At 48.8% G+C, this 16,545-nt stretch overlaps 1 long non-coding RNA gene across 1 annotated transcript; it reads right to left on the reverse strand.

The window, feature by feature from the left end:
* Window positions 1-1,457: 1,457 nt before the first annotated feature.
* LOC128120589 (uncharacterized) lies at window positions 1,458-15,536 on the reverse strand. Its single transcript, XR_008221904.1, has 3 exons — window positions 15,331-15,536; window positions 8,806-8,901; window positions 1,458-6,365 (listed from the first exon to the last, which is right to left on the reverse strand). It is a non-coding gene; the product is annotated as an uncharacterized LOC128120589 (long non-coding RNA).
* Window positions 15,537-16,545: the final 1,009 nt, after the last annotated feature.

Raw genomic sequence — 16,545 nt, forward strand, 5'->3', positions numbered from 1 at the left:
CCTGCTAGCAGGGACGCACTTGGGTGGAGCTCTTGCTGTGTGCAGAGATAGCATCAGTTGACTCTCAGTGTGCAACAGTTGCCGCTGCTGGCCGACCGACCGCTCTTTATCTCCGGGCAGGAATTCATTTATGGCGCTGTGAAATGCCGGCCTTATCAAGGGATGTGATGGGTTAATGCCCGCATGCTTCACCTCGATTACCTTTGGTCCTGATGCTGGTGTTTACAGTACAGGTTTGAACTTGAGGGAGGGGGGCAGGGGCGGAAGAAGATAATTAAAAGGCTCCTACTTGCCTGCTGACCTGTTTAGAGCAGGTAAGACCTGCCCAGGTGTGGGCAGGGGCCCTTCACCTACAGCCCTATCTCCCCAGGGAGATAAATTCACAGTTAATAAATGTAAGAGGCGGCTATGAGCCAGCACAGAACTGCTGGCCCAGCCCAGTGGATCAAAGAAAACTGACTGATTCTCAGCGGGAAATACTGGGGGTCAGAGAAGGGTTCCTGTCATAGAGTTAGCAAGGAGAAGCTAGCTAGTGTGGGGAGAACCCCTAGATCCTCATTTGTCTATAGTAATGGGGTCTTGAGCAGAAACCTCAACCTGATGAGGCCTAAGCCTCCATCTCTTCAGTCTTAGGGCTTCTGGGAGGATACTTGATAAGGAAAAGCAACCAGGTCGTACCTTGACAAGGACTAGGTGTAGACCCTTTCCTTATGTTCTCAGCTGATAAAAGCCACCCATCTCCCTTGGCTTCTAGAAACTTCCATTTTTCAAATGCTGTTTCTCGGGTCCAACCTCTGTTGGGTCCTTCTATCTCTGACCAGGACCCTCCTGGCTTCTTCTAATAAGGACCCCATCATGATGCCGCCTATCTAGGAAAGCAGAATCATGTCTGCATCTGAAGATCTTTAACTCAATCATGTCTACAGAGTCCCTCCCTCTGAGGTGTTATCATAGGTCTGGGGACTCCAGTGGATGTGGAGGTGGGCATTTAACGAGGCCATTGTTCTGCCACCAAATGCCTTTATTGTTTGTTTGTTTGTTGTTTTTTGTTTTTTGTTTTTTCGAGACAGGGTTTCTCTGCGTAGCTTTGCACCTTTCCTGGAACTCACTTGGTAGCCCAGGCTAGCCTCGAACTCACAGAGATCCGCCTGGCTGTGCCTCCCGAGTACTGGGATTAAAGGTGTGCGCCACCAACCACCGCCCGGCTGCCTTTATTGTTTATACCTCCCTACATAAGGGGATTGTGGTGTTCCTGGAGATGGAGTCTTCTGTCTATATCATAACTGCTCAGCCCCCTCAAAGCCTTCTCTGCGCCTTTCCATACTTCAAGATTTCCTCTTGCCCCCCACCCCACCCCACCCCCAAGCCATCGTCCTGGGAGCTTTAGATTCTCAGGAAACTTATGCTGATCATAAGCTCTTTCTCTTAAGGCAGAGACACCCAACTCTTAGGGTGCTGGTGTAGGTCACTTCGTTTTGAATATGACAGCACATGCTGCCTGTTTTCTTCTATTTGTTTTATTGGTGGGGCTCTCATACCACCCACAGTGACATTTGCAGATGCTCGAATGGGTCACCAAACCAGACCCAGGGCCGCAGAATGTCCAAGAACAAGCACAAAACCAAGCCGCCACATCCATCACGCGCGGAAATGCTTTTCTTTCATCCCAAAGCAGACCCCAAGGGGAAACAGGAAGTGGCTTTGCAAAGTATCAGCCAAGCCCAGAGCTTCCCATGCTGAGAAGTGACCAACGCTCATGAGAGACACGTCTGGGTGGGCATCATTGCCCACGGCCTAGGTACAGTGCTGAGACATGCCTAGCATCTCTGAGGTTCTAGAATTTTCTGTATTAAGGTGGCGCCGTTGGGTGGAGTTCGTTCAGTGCCAGGTGGGGTGCACTGAGTAGAGCTTTACTCTTATCCCTCTGATATCATTTCTTCTCACCTCTTTACATGATCTATGAGCTTCCTGACTCTCGAGGGCTGTGTCAAAGCGGGTGTGGTGTCTGCCTGCCTGGGCCGCCCTCCTCCTGCCGATGGTACTATCACACCCTGATTAGTATTAATAATTGATTTATATAGCACCTTTTACAAGCCTCCAAGTATTTCGGCACAATTGGTTCCTGTGTGGACACACGCATCACTTCACCCTCATTGCCCCACCTGGGAGGAGCGTGGTAATAGTGGCGCCAGCCACCTCGGTGGCGCCACTGATGTGACACGGGGACAGTTTGATGAGGGAAGTGGGGCAGTTTGTTATCTCCTTGGGCAGGGGCGGGGGCCATGCTAGGTTTATTAATAAGTCAAAGGGTTCAACCACAGAGAAGCAGGCTTGGGCCACGGGTGTGGTAGCTTCCTCATTACAGAGATGGAAAGAAACAGAGGGGCTGATGGAACAAAACAACCCCAATGACAAAGATGATATAAGGTCCACACATGTGTGAGTCATATCAACATGTCTCCCCTGCTTAGTCAAATTGGAACATAGAGGTGGTTATCCAAGGCTCAGGGTACTGGCAGCCATATTTGAGCAGCTTGTCTACATCTAGGATTTGGAGAGCCCTAGTCAATGATAATATTTATGTTTCCCATACCCCACCCACACCCTCTGTGTACATGTATAACTAACTGGTGGAAGTTTGTTCTCTTGTGGGTCCTGGGAATTGAACTCAGGTCCTCAGGCTTGGCAGCAAAAACCTTTACCTCCTGAGCCATCTCACTGGCCTTACAATGTATTTTGAGACAGGGCCATTCACTGACCTCACAATATATTTTGAGACAGGATTTCTCACTGGCCTTACAGTGTATTTTGAGACAGGGTCCCTTAATGACCTCACAGTGTATTTTGAGACAGGGTCTCTCACTGATCTCACAATGTATTTTGAGACAGAGTCTTTCACTGGTCTGGAATTTATCGATTAGCCAGGCTGGCTGGCATGCTCCCCAGGGATCCTCTTCCCTCCACCTCCCCAGTGCTAGGGTTACAAGTGTGTGCCACTACATCTGACTTTTCGTGTGTGTTCTAGAGATTGAACTGGGGTCCTAATACTTGCTGGGCAGGCACTTGACTGACAGCCATCTCCCAAGTCCCAAGAGCTTCCATTACTTGAGTTTGTTTTCAAGAGCCACCGTCACGTAGTTTAAGAGCATGAAGTTGGCTGAGATTTTTTTTCATGTGGAGACCATTTCTGCCGCCCACTAACTGAGTGATCTTGGAAAAAAGATCACAGACTCTGCACTCAACTCAGTTTTCTCATTTCCATGTGTGCTTGCTTTGCAGAAATGAAGCAGTGTCTGACATGTGGTGCATGCTCCATCAGGATAAGCTATTTATTATTTTATCAGCAGCAGCAGCATTTCTATCACCACCCTCATCACCAGTATCATCATCATCTCCATCACCACCCTCATCACCAGTATCATCATCACCTCCATCACCACCCTCATCATCTCCATCACCATCATCATCTCCTTCACCAGCATCAATACCAATATCATCAGGATCTCTATCACCAGTATCATCAGCATCTCCATTCACTAGCAGCTCTCCCCAGAGGAATAAGATGTCTACTAAGAACAAATGGTCTTCCCAGAAATAAGGGCTGAAACATGGAGAAAGTGTCTCATGGTTGTCCGAAGTCTTGTAGTCTGCCTCCTGGGAGGTCGGGGAAAACCTAGACTCACCCAGTAGCAAAGATCAAGCTTAGAAATGAGTCAGAGAAGTTGGTCAGTCAAGTGAAGAAACTCAGAGACCAGGAGGCTAAAGGACATGTGACAGTTCCAAGGAAGCCAGGCCTTACATAAGATGGGGACTGAGATGATATGGAACCTAGGACTTGGATGGTGACATCAGATTAGGATTTTCTGAATCCATCCCACCCAATGCCAGAGGAGTGGTCCAGGTTCTGGGAATAATACCCAACAGGGCCATGTAAATGAGGGGCATGGCTACAGTAGTCTCCTCTCTCAGAGAGTCTTAGAACCCACCACTGGCCAGAGACTTCCAGAAGATCTTGTGGTAGAGAAACCCTTTACTTTCTGCTAAGCATTTCTCAAACCCATTTATCAATTGCAGACACTCCTTATAATTTAGGACTGGGATCCTAAGCAGGATTTTTTTAGTGGTGCTTGGTGTTTTAAATTTTTAATCATATTTCATTCATTCATTCATTCATTCATTTTATTTTGTATGTGATGGGGTGTGGAGATCAAAGAACAGCTTTCTTTCCACTATGTGAATCCTAGGGATCAAACTCAGGTGTAAGCAAGTCTCAGTCTTGGGAAACCTTCAGGACCTGGTGACCCAGAACACCTGGTAACCCTCAATCCATCTTTCAGGAAATATAGATATTAAAAAGTTGGACTTCACAGCTTTCAAAAATAAAAAAAAAAGCAAGTCAATTCTATTAGAGTAAACTCAAACTTTCAATGGAAAACCAAACAAAAACAAATCTCCACAAAGTCTTTTTCATCAAACCACGCCCTTTGCTACTTCAACAATAGTGCTTTTAAGATTTATCTAATTTTGGGCCAGAGAGATGGCTCAGAGATTAAGAGCACTGGCTGCTTTTCCAGAGGACCTGGGTTCAATTCCCAGCACCCACGTGGCTGCTCACAACTGTCTGTAACTCCTGTTCCAGGAGATCTGGCACCCTCACACAAACATACATGTAGGCAAAACACCAGTGCACATAAAATAAAAATAAATGTTATTTAATTTTTTTTCATGTGAGTGTTCGCCTGCACGTATGCTCACCTCCCATGTGCAGTACCCACAGAGACCAGAAGAGGGTGCTGGATCCCCTGGAACTGGAGTTACAGATAATTGGGAGCCTTCATGTGGATGCTGGGAACTTAACCCAGGTCCTCTGGAAGAGCAGTCGGTGCCCTGAACCATGGAGTCATCTCTCCAGCCTCAATAGAGCTTTAAAATAACTCTCTTCCAGTCTCCCGCCACTCACTAGAATAACTGTAGTCACCATAGTGCCCCCATGCCCTTGGGGGTGTTTCTGCATGCCAGGCTCCTTGCTCAGCTCTTCAAACTCCAATCTATCATTGAGCTTGCGTGAGGATCTCCACAAGGTAGGAACTGTGGGAACTGAGGCTAACAAGATCAGGTCACTTGGTGAGGGTGATTTGCACGGAGGTGACCTGAGAGTGTCTTCATCTCACACATCCTGTCTGTGTGTATGGCTTCCTGAGGGCAAGTCTCAACAACACAGACGACCCAGCTTGAGGCTGGAAATGTAGTAGGGCTCAGTCAATATGTGTGAAAGGAGCGTCAGCGAGATGGCTCAGCAGGTAAAGGTCCTTACTGCTAAGTCTGGCGACCTGAATTTGATTCCCCAGCACCAGCGTGGTGGAAGGAGAGAAATGATTCCCCCAACATTACCATCTAACTTCCACGTGTACGCTCTTGCCAGAAAATATGCATGCACGTGCATTCAAGCACACACACACACACACACGAATGTAATGAAAGAAAATGTTAAAATTTTGTTAAGTGGTAGCAAGATTAAAAAAGAAAAACTACATTCTCTTTGCACATCACAAAAAATATTTTTGCCAAGGTTGGCCTAACCGACTGGTTTTCCTCCTTTTTTGGCAACCAGAATAAGAGCTACTTTTAATGTGTCGGTCTCCTATTGAATGTGAGCTCGTTATACGTACAGTAACCACCCCCGCTCCCCCGCTTCCTCTTTTTTGGAGAGGTGTGTGGTCCAAGAGCCACAGTAGATGCCTGAAGCCGTGGGCAGTAGGACACCGCAAGGCTGAGAAGGCTGTTGCAATAAGATGGGACTCCTGGGATGGTGTGTGTAGCAAGGGCACTCTGTACAAATGGGAAAGTCAAGGAGGGTTGGCCCAGGATCCACAAAATTGCTTCATGTTACTCAGAGTGGCACAAACCAATGCCGTGATGAATGAATGTGTCATCTGATGTTTTGGGGGTCACAATTAACCATGCATGGATGAATCCATGAGATGTGAAGTTAGGGATAAGCAGATAACTATTGAGCACAAGTGTATATCCATATATAAAACATACAGTGGGCAGCATATACATACATATATGTAATACATGCATGATGATAAGGATAAGCCCATATACCAGCATGGCGCGCGGACCTTGGAAAATCCTCTACTGAGGGAATGGATACAAATTAAGATGTCTGACAAGAAGACATGAAGTGGAGCTGCTGAGGAAGTCTCACCAACACATTTGGAAACATGAGGCTCTTATCTGCGTCTGTGATTTCTGGAGAGGAGGGAGGTACATACCTCAGCAGGGAGGTTACTGTCTCAGGGTGGCTGCTTCCGAAGCTCACCACCTCCTCTGGAAGCCATCAGTGACAGGCAAGAGGCAGCCTGTGGGGAGGAGCTTTGGGTCACGGACTATCTGGAGGTGAAGAAACCCGGTCGATGACAGCTAACACAGTCCTTTACAATGGCTTGCCACTCTGCTGACATGCTAGGTATAATTAAGCCAATTACACCTCACCGCAAGGCTCCTAATGAGCCTAGTACAATTTAATCCCCCATTCAGAGATAAGAAAATGAAGGTACAAGAGGTTATGTAACTTGCCCAAGGTCGTGGATCTTGGAAGCCACTGTTTGGCTGGAGTCCATGCCTGACCCCCTTGGGGCATTTCCCACAGCCAGTGAAGAAAGGTTGAGGAGTGCTCTGTGCCACCATGTTGCTGATTGGGCTGGGCAAGATGGTGAGTGCCTGTCATCTCAGCGCTTGGAGGCTGAGGCAGGAGGATTGTGAATTTGGGGCCAGCCTGGGCTATCAGAAACACCCTATCCCCAAATAAAAACAACAAAAATGTTGCTAGTTGGATCTATTGGCAAGAGGCTGACAGTTCTGAAGGTAATAACTTTATTTCTTTCTCAAACGGTGTATCAGTAGCTTCCACTGAGGTGCATTCTCTCCACCTGAGACATTCTGTGGACATTTATTTCTTGACACAACAGGGATATTTTATTCAGCAGTTTCTTTTGATAATCTCCATTTTACTTATTTGTGCATTAATTCATTAGCTTTTGGAGAAAGGGTCTTGTGTAGCCCAGGCTGGCCTTGAACTCACTTTGTAGTTGAGGTTGGACTTCAACTCTTGCTTCTCCACCTTCTAGGTTGGCAGATCTGAGCCCCTGGGCCCGGAAAACACACATTTTCTTTCCCCTAGGGCTTTGTATTTGCTTGCAAGCCCTCTACCTGTGAGCTACCTCCCGCACCTGGGGTTTTACCTTGTAGATAGTGAAACTAAAGAAAGATCCAGAAACTCCGGCTCGTTCAAGGTCAGCTGGAATTTTCTGACATCCGTAAACCAACACAAGCCTCACTCTACACTCTTGAAAACAGCAGAAAAGCTGGGGCTCAGGAAATAAGGAAACCCCCCCCCCAAACCACACACTTCTGCCCTGCAAATCGTCAGGATGTGTAGTGACAGGAGATGTCTTGATGAAATACAGGGATCACCCTGTGCCCTGAAATTCTAGAATTTTCCCCACCACTCCCACTATTTTCTGAGTGTGTTATCTTGACTCTTGACTTAAGGTGTGACTTCTCCCATCCCTCACCTCTCACCACCACCCGTTCAGCCAGTTTTTCTCCATCTTCAAGGTAGTTCAAATGATTAATGGAGGCCAGGAGTCAACCTTGGGTATCATTCCTCAGGCAGCATCTACCTTGTTTTTTTTTTAAGGCAGGGTCTCTCACTTATCTGGAACTTAACTATGGAGTCCCAGGGGTCCACCATCTCTGCCTCCCTGTCACTGAGACTACTCTTGCACGCCACCATGAGTGGCTTTTTATGTGGATTCTGTGACTCTAACTCAGGTCCTCATGCTTGCAAGAAAAGTACTGTAAAGTTCCAAGTTCCGCCCCCCACCTCTCAGACCACACAGCATGCTCTCCCGTTCTACATAGTTCTAGTCGCCTTTATCCAAAATGCCTCTAACATGTGGGAGGGCCACAGGGCTCTGTAAAGCAGTGGTTCTCAACCTTCCTAACACTGTGACCCTTTAATACAGTTCCTCATGTTGTGGTGATCCCCAACCATAAATTTATTTTCATTGATATTTCATAACTGTAATTTTGCTACTGTTATGAATTGTAAGGGAAATATCTGATATGCAGGATATCAGATATGGGACCCCCTCCAAGGAGTCGAGACCCACAGGTACAGAACTAAGGCTCTTAAAGTGTTTCTTAGACAAAAATCATTTTAAGGTCAAATATAGGTGGAGACTGCTGCTAATTCTGTCCAGTTTGGGGAAATTCAGAGATCCACAGAGTAGCGGTGTGAATAATTCACGTACAGAGACTGATATTTGAACACGACCCTAGACTACTCCCTCCCTCAGCCAATCCTGACTTTTCTTCTCATTGTCTATGGCTTGATGTCCATAGAGGGTGGAGCTGAGGTCGCTGGTTCGCAGACCGCCCCCTGCACCCGTCTGTGGGGAGGTCTCTGTAGATTTTATTCCTCCCTGAAGTTTTGATTGGCCACATCTGGTCACCCAGTTTGTGGAGCTGAATTAAAGAGTTTTCTCCACATACACTAGGTTAGTATAAAATGAGAAAACAAGAGCCAGAAAACCAGCAAAGGCTGGCAGGTATGCTTATTGTGTGTTATCCTTTGAGAAATAAAATTTAAAAGGACATGATATTGAGAAACTTAGCAAAGAGGAAAAGAGGAGAAACTGAGTCACCTGAGTTCATATACAACATGGGATCTAAAGCTGGGTGTTGTATGGAGTTCATACTACAACACGTATCTAAAGCTAGGGTGTTGTATGGTACCTGAGCAGGTTTGGAGCTGGGAGAATTCTTCACTGGAGGCTGCTGCCCTGGACTTTGCATCGAGCACCTTCCCACCACATCCAAGGCCTGTCAGATCTGTGGGTTAGAGGACAAAAGAACCTTCAGTGGGATGATGAGGGCTCAGAAGAGGGTCTGAGCTGCTCGCTCGCTCGCCTCCCTACAGTGGTGCCTGGGGCATGAGCTGAAATAGATTGCTTTGGACTGGGTATTGTTTTGGCAGCTTTCACATTATTGTGGCAAAATATCAGACAGACATCAACAACCAAAAAGGGGGACTATGGATTCTGGCTCACGCCCATCATGTTCGGCCCATCGTCTATTGATTTTGGAGCCATGTTGAGCATATAGAGGGGGAGGAGTCAGAGAGAGGCTGAGAGTGGGCATTAAGTATAAGCTTCAAAGGCTGTCAGTGGCCTGTGTGCTTCAGGTAAGCCCACCTCCTAAAGCTCGCACCACCTTTAAAAAATAGTGCTGGTCTTCGAGCACTGAACACACCAGCCTGTGGGGATATTTCATATCCCACATTCCACAGCTTCCAAACTCAGACACACCCAGAATGGTTAAGGGGGCCTGAGATCTTGAAGACACTCCACAAACCCTGCCTTGAATGGAAGACAGACACTCCACAAACCCTGCTTTGAATGGAAGGGGAGGCAGAAGCTGGGGAAGGCGGTGTTTGTTTTTTTAATTATTATTTTTTATTTTATGCGTATCACTGTTTTGCCTGCATATATGTCTGTGTGAGGGTGTCAGGTCTTGGAGTTACAGACAGTTGTGAGCTGCCATGTGAGTGCTGGGAATTGAACCCCGGGTCTTCTGGAAGAGCAGTCAGTGCTCTTAACCGCTGAGCCATCTCTCCAGTCTGGAAGGTGGTATTTTTATGACATCAGTTTTACCCCGTGAGTGCAATTCAGTTTATCCATGTGGTGAGCAGATAACGGGAGTATGAGGGAGAGGGTGTGGGATGCCCGGGATGAAGGTACAGAGAGTGGGGTGTGGCATGTGTCACAAGCACATTTCTCAAAGTAGACAGTTTTTCATCATATTCATCTTTGGGATAACAGCCTCCTTTGTAGCTAAGACTCCCGATTGGTTATTGATCCTAACGAGCATCATGCATCGCAGACTTCTGATTAGCCGATGATACATGCATTCATTCATTCATTCATTCATTCATCCAGTCATGGCTTCAATCTAGACTTTTGGTTGGTTGTTGATTCCAAGGAAGTCTTCCTTCATTCCTTTCTTTATTCATTTGCTCATTTATAACCCTGAGGAGTCTCTGAGCCACGTGGACTGAGCTAAAAGTTCCTCTCGTTGTCAACTGAACACTGTTAGGAATAAAACAAACAAAAACATGATTCCACAATACCTCAAGCCATTTTTTTTTTTTTTTTTTTTTTTTTTTTTTTTTTTTTGGTTTTTTGAGACAGGGTTTCTCTGTGCAGCTTTGCGCCTTTCCTGGAACTCACTTGGTAGCCCAGGCTGGCCTCGAACTCACAGAGATCCGCCTGGCTCTGCCTCCCGAGTGCTGGGATTAAAGGCGTGCGCCACCACCGCCCGGTCAACCTCAAGCCATTTATTGGCAATTCATGACACAGTGACGTGGGCTGAAAACCTTTGGGGTCCGGGTGGACTCCCCTATTCTGACTCTTTGTGAGTGTGAGAGAGACAGGCTCTCCTTGTGCAGCCCAGGCTGTCCTGGAACTCACTCCGCAGACCAGGCTGTCGTGGAACTCACAGAGATCTGTCTGTTTCCTTAGTGCTGGGATTAAAGCCGGGAGTCTCAGTGCTCAGCTTTGTTCTTTTTTTTTTTTTTTTTTCAGAGTCCATCTAATTAAATTGGAAGACACAGCAAGGCAACAATCGAGGGGGCTCTGAGAAAGGAAGGGGGCTGAGGATAGGTGGGAGAGGGTTCTCTTTGGCATGCGGGAGGGACAGGTGCTTGGGAGGGGCTTTCAGGTCTTCCTGTCCACTTTACGTCTTATCACCCCCTCATCCCCAAAAGAGCCCTCTCCCTCCAGTCTCTTTCAACAGTCAACAGGCTTTCTTTCTTCCCTCAGTAGGTAGACCAGGCTGGCTGCCAACTCAGAGAGATCCGCCTGCCTCTGCCTCCTAAATGCTGAAATGAAAGGTGTGTCCCACCATGCCCCACCCAGTTTCTCTATTCTTGATACTTCACAGCTGATCCTGTTAGTTTCCACCCTTTTCTACTTGGGAGCAGGCTAGGATCATTTCTCTCAGTGTCTCTGGGAGGTAGGGGAGATTTGTGACCATTATAAGGCAAGACACAGTGGGAATCAGTGATACTTTCTATTTCCTGGCTGGTCCTTTGAAGCCTTCCACACCATCCACCACCCTCCTTTCTCACGCACTTGTCGAATAAGGAGGACTCAGTCTCCCCCCCACTCCTCCCCCAGGAGCCTGGGCTCCTGACTACCTGGGCAGAGCCAAATTTAGATGACAAACTGTGAAATCTTGACTGGACGGTTTCATTGGTTCCAGCAGCCAGGGTGTTCAATCCACACCCTGTGGGTGTCTGAAAACTCTCAAGATGCCGGGGACATTAAGCCATGTACCAGTTTTGAGGGATGTTCATCCCATCTGCAAAGACTCTGAGGGTCTTTCAGAGTGAATATCTGAGCATCCAGGGTAAGGGAGTTCTATCTGTCCCATCTTTAGCAAAAGCGCTAGGGTGTAGCATGTACCTATAAAGCAAGAGGGTTTTGTGGGTTGCTTTTGTTGTTATTTTTGTTTTGTTTTGAGACAGTTTCTTAAAATGCAGCTCGGGCGGGCCTTAAACTTGCGGGCTTTTTGCTTCTGCCTCCCAAGCGTTGGGAGAGTTGTATCTTAGTGGAATATGTTAGAGAAGGTCTTAAAAATATGTCAGGGGGGCATAGTAAGAACCCCATAGAGTTCTTGCAGAGATGAAATGAGATACTGCCTTTGAAACTCCTATCCCTGGGAGTGCTCTGTATGACAGGCTGGCTCTTAAGGACAAGATTACAGTAGAGAGAGAGGGCAGGTTTTGACAGCGTATCAGCGTAGAGGCTAGAAGGGCAGGAGCCGAGATGAGCGACAGGAGGCACTATCCAGAGAAAGCGGGGCACCGAGAGATCTTTGGGGTGCCCCTTTGGGAGTGGAGCGGGACAGAAAGCAGGAAAAAGCAACCAGGGAGCAAGAGGAGGCTGAGGCCTCCAGGGGTGCTCTGAGGCTGGGCTGCAGCTCGGGGACTCCGGCTATCCAGCCTGAACCCAGATCATGCCACTGGCCACCACACTGGCGCCTCTTCATATCTCAGCTGCGATTTCCAAGAAGCTCAAAGGGCCTTCCGGAAGTTATCTGCACGCTGGACCCAACAGTCCAGCCTTATCTCTCCATCTCACAGATGGGAGAACAGGACACCACGTGGTTAACCTACTTATCCAAGATCAGAGCGTGAGCCACGGCCTGTGTGTAATCACATTCTAGATTTCTCTGCCACAGGCTCCCCGCCTCCCTCGCTATCGCTCTGGGCCAGGACTGCCAAGTCGGCGGCGTCCCTTCTTCCTCAAAGACAGTCCAGACTCCTCCCGCAATTCAGTTATTAGCAAGATCTTGATCTTTGATGACAAGAAATTTGATTTATAGACTCAATATTCTCTTCAGATCTCCTGGACTTTCTGTGCTCCTGCTTTCTGACGTCGATTATACAAAAGTTCACACAGGGCTGGCGCGAGGGCTCGGTTGGTAAGGACCACGGCTGCCAAGCCTGGGCACCCCGAAAGGGATCTCGGGGCCCACGTGGTGGAAGCAGAGACCCTGCTGTAGCTGGTGGTCCTCTGACCTCCACACACGGGTGTCACATGAACACGTGTACAAATAAAAATCAAAACAGAAAACATAATAAAAACAGAAAACCTGACTCCATGGTGAATACTTCTCTAACCTGGGACCTGGATCCAACCATAGCCAACTTGTTTTATTTCAGTCTATTGGCGGGCCGCTGTGGGACAGGCAGAGAAGGTTTGTAACCACAGAGTAGTAGGCTAAGGTTTTCAAATGTCTGCAAGTGAAGAGAAAATGTGGGGTTTTTGTTTTGTTTTGTGGGTTTTTTTTTTCTTTGAGTTTGAACAAAATTCTTCAATCTTCAGCTTCTGGCTAACAGGTTAGTTTGTTTTAATACAATTAGGTCTGTGTCTGTGTGGAAGTGTCTTATGTGTGTATACAGGTAGGTGTGCATATATGTCTGTATGAGTATGTGTATATATGTCTGTGTGTGCATGTGTATGTGTGTGTGTGTATGTGGGCACATGTATGTATTTGTATATGTGTGTGCACGTGTATGTATTTGTATATGTGTAGGCATGTGCATGTGTGTGTATATGTTTGTGTATGTATGCATGTGTGTATGTATGTGTGTGTATGTGTGTTTGTGGGCACGTGTATGTATTTGTATATGTGTGTGCATGTGTATGTGTGTGTATATGTTTGTGTAGGTATGCATGTATATAGATCTGCGTATATATATGTGTGTATGTGTGTGTATATATATATGTGTGTGTGTGTGTGTGTGTGTGTGTGTATGTGTGTCTATGTATTTTAAAGCTTGCTTCCTCCCTAACAAGGAAAAGTAAGCCAACAGAAAAGCCAGTGATGTGGTTTAGGGAGGATGGCCTGAAATCTTGAGTAAAGACAGTTTCGGGTCCCTCCTTTGATGCACTGTGTATGGTCAGGAGGGAGACACTGTGTGGTTAGCGTCCTGAAAAGCCCAGAGAAATCTCAAGGCCCTTGAGGCAGGCGGTGGCTCATGCCTGTGATCCTAGAACTCTGGAGGCTGAGGCAAGAGGATTATGAGTTTGGTCTAGCCTGAGCTACAAAGCAAAACCCCGTCTTTTAAAAAAAGAATTCTTGAAATCCTTTTTACAGCTGGAGCCCAGAGAAAGCAAGTAACTTGGCTGAGGCTGCACAGTGAGGCCCTTCCAGAGGTGCTGGTTAGGGGTTCCTTACGCTGAAGAATGAGTTGTACTTAGGTGCATGAGCCTTCTGTGTATATATAACTTTAGTGTGTGTGTGTGTGTGTGTGTGTGTGGTGTGTGTGTGAGAGAGAGAGAGAGAGAGAGAGAGAGAGAGAGAGAGAGAGAGAGAGAGAGAGAGAGAGCGAGCATGCACATGGATATGCACACTCCTGCCAAGGTCAGAGGACAACTTGGTGGGAAATAGTTCTCTCTTTCCACCATGTGCATCCCGAGGATCCAGCTCGACTCATCAGGCTGATGACAAGCTTCTTTATCTGCTGAGCCATCTGGCTCCAGCACTCAAGATTTTTCCCCTTTCCCCAGTGGGACCAATGTTGGAAGATTGTCACACACACACACACACACACACACACACACACACACACACACACGCAGGTGTGAGAATCTCCCTGTTTGAGCATCTTGGGGGAAGAAGTCCTTTGGACAAACCCCCCTGCAACCAGAATACGCTCTTGTGGTACAACTCCATCAACAATGGCTTTGCCCCAGCAAACTCCGGAGGTGACCCCGACAAGTGGGAACAGCCAAAGCTCCACCAGAGATGCCACACAGAGAACTGAACGTCTAAGTGAGGGGCTGTGTTCCCGGAGGCACCCCTGTTTCTCTGATGGGGCCCATGCCGAGAAACCCAGTCAGGTCTGGACCCCTGCATGGAGCGCAGAATGAAAGGCAGGCAGGCAGCGGTAAAGTTTCTAAGCCCCCAGCTGAGGCTGCCCTGAAGAAAGAAGGAGCATCAGAAACAGTCGGCCCTGCTCTATCAGACAGCCATCTCTGGCCGGTGCAACCACAGAGACTTTAATCTCCAGGGCGTCATTCAGGATCAGTTCCCTGCACTAAACTCATTTAAAGGAGGGGTTGCATATTAATAAGGAAAATAACTGAACAGCCAGGCGCCCGGATCCCTTGACCTGCCTCCAGGCGGGCCTTAATCACTGTTTGTGAAGGGCAGCGGGAGTCTCAGATGAAAGGCACCCGTGGTGGGCAGGCCCTGCCCGCTGATGTCAGGACACCTGTTGAGCCCGCCCCAGGGGTCCAGCTGTTCAGCTCCAGCTGGCTCCAGTGGTGATGGAGGAAGTGTCCCAGGGTCCAGGGACCAGGCTGGGGGTGCAGTGGGGCAGGCGAGGTCATGGGTGGGATGGGGGGGGCGGTGCAAGGAGAGACGGAGCAGAGGGGATGGCTGAGACACGGGTGAAGACAAATCTGAGGAGAGAAGATGGGGAGAGGTGAGAGTATGGAAAAGAAATGGAGGAAGGGGAAGAGAGGGAAAGGTGGGGGGGAGAGGTGATTCAGACGAGGTGTGTGTGTGTGTGTGTGTGTGTGACTGTTGGGGAGTGTAGAATCAGAGATGGAGAGTGGAAGAGAGAAAGCCAGGAGGGACCAGAAGCCCGGGCAGGCAGGCAGGAGGCGACATCCGCAAGTCCATTAGTGGCGCTGGAGGGGGAGGGGAAGCATCCTGCATGCCCCCCCCCCACCCCAACACACACACCTCTTATCAGCGCAGCCGTGGCTCGCCGCCTTATTGCAGGTGCGTTGGCGCCGCCGAGTCTGCGGGGCCTCGCGGTGGCCTGGCCGGGAGGGTGGCGGCGGCAGGCACGGCAGCAGGCGGGCGGTGCAGACACGGGGCTTCTCACGCAGCAGCGGGGGAAGAGGAGGAAGAGGAGGGAGGAGGAGGGGAAGGAGGAGGAAGAAGAGGAGGAGAAGGAGGAGGAGGAGGAAGATGAGGGAGGAGGAGGAAGAGGAGGAGGAGGGGGAGGAGGAAGGGGAGGAGGAGGAAGAGGAAGAGAAGAAGGAGGCTGTGGCGGCTTGTTTGGAGTCTACACTGGCAACTGTATCATCTTTACCTAGGCCGCATTTCCCCCAAGATGATGTGAGCAGTTACTTCCACTCTGTGGCCTTGGGTGAGGGCCATCATGTCCAGGTGCCTGCAGCTGCTCTGTGGCCACTTCCTCACAGTGCTGCCATAGGGGGAAAGGAGGGGAATACATCCAGAGATCCAAGGTGTCACTTAGGGACTGCCTGGTTATATCATGACTGGGGGCAGGGAGGGAGAGGGGACAGAGGGGCTGATGTTGAACCCAGCTGGAGGTGCCTTGGAGTTTCCTCCCTCTGGTACTAGAACAGCCAGGAGGCTTGGGCAGGTCTGTTGGCCTCAACCTTTGATGGCTAAGTCATCACCTGGGTCGGAGTCCCCTCTCCCTCCTGAATAACACAGAGCTCAGCCATCACTCCGTTCCTTGGACCCAGAGTCACTGGACAAGCCCTGGCATCCTGGGAGTCAACCTCACAGGAACTGGAGATCTGGCCCCATCTTTATGACTGTTGAGACCTTGGGCCCAGTCACCTGCACTTGGTCACCTCTGGGATTCCCCAGCCATGACTGTCACTCCTGGGAGTTGTTGGGAAGACACGCCGCGGGGGTGCTGGGCCATTCAGGTGTCCCTGCAAGGGGAAAAAGGCTGACTACCTCCAGCTGAACCAAACCAGGTTCTACAGAAACTACCCCATGGAGCGGGCAACACACCCCACGGTTCCCGTCAAAGACAGAAGCCGGCCCAATGTAGTTGTTCCTGACTTCCCAGGACTCCAGACTCCTCCTTCCGGAAGTGGGCTTTCTCAGAACACTTGGCATCACTTCGACCTACCGTCCAGCTCTCTGTGCTCCATCCCACCTCTTGGACTGTCTCCCCTCCCTCCTGCTGGG

This window comes from Peromyscus californicus, unplaced genomic scaffold (genome assembly GCF_007827085.1).
Source record: "Peromyscus californicus insignis strain IS unplaced genomic scaffold, ASM782708v3 Scaffold_2__1_contigs__length_46816999, whole genome shotgun sequence".
Lineage (NCBI taxonomy): Eukaryota > Metazoa > Chordata > Mammalia > Rodentia > Cricetidae > Peromyscus > Peromyscus californicus.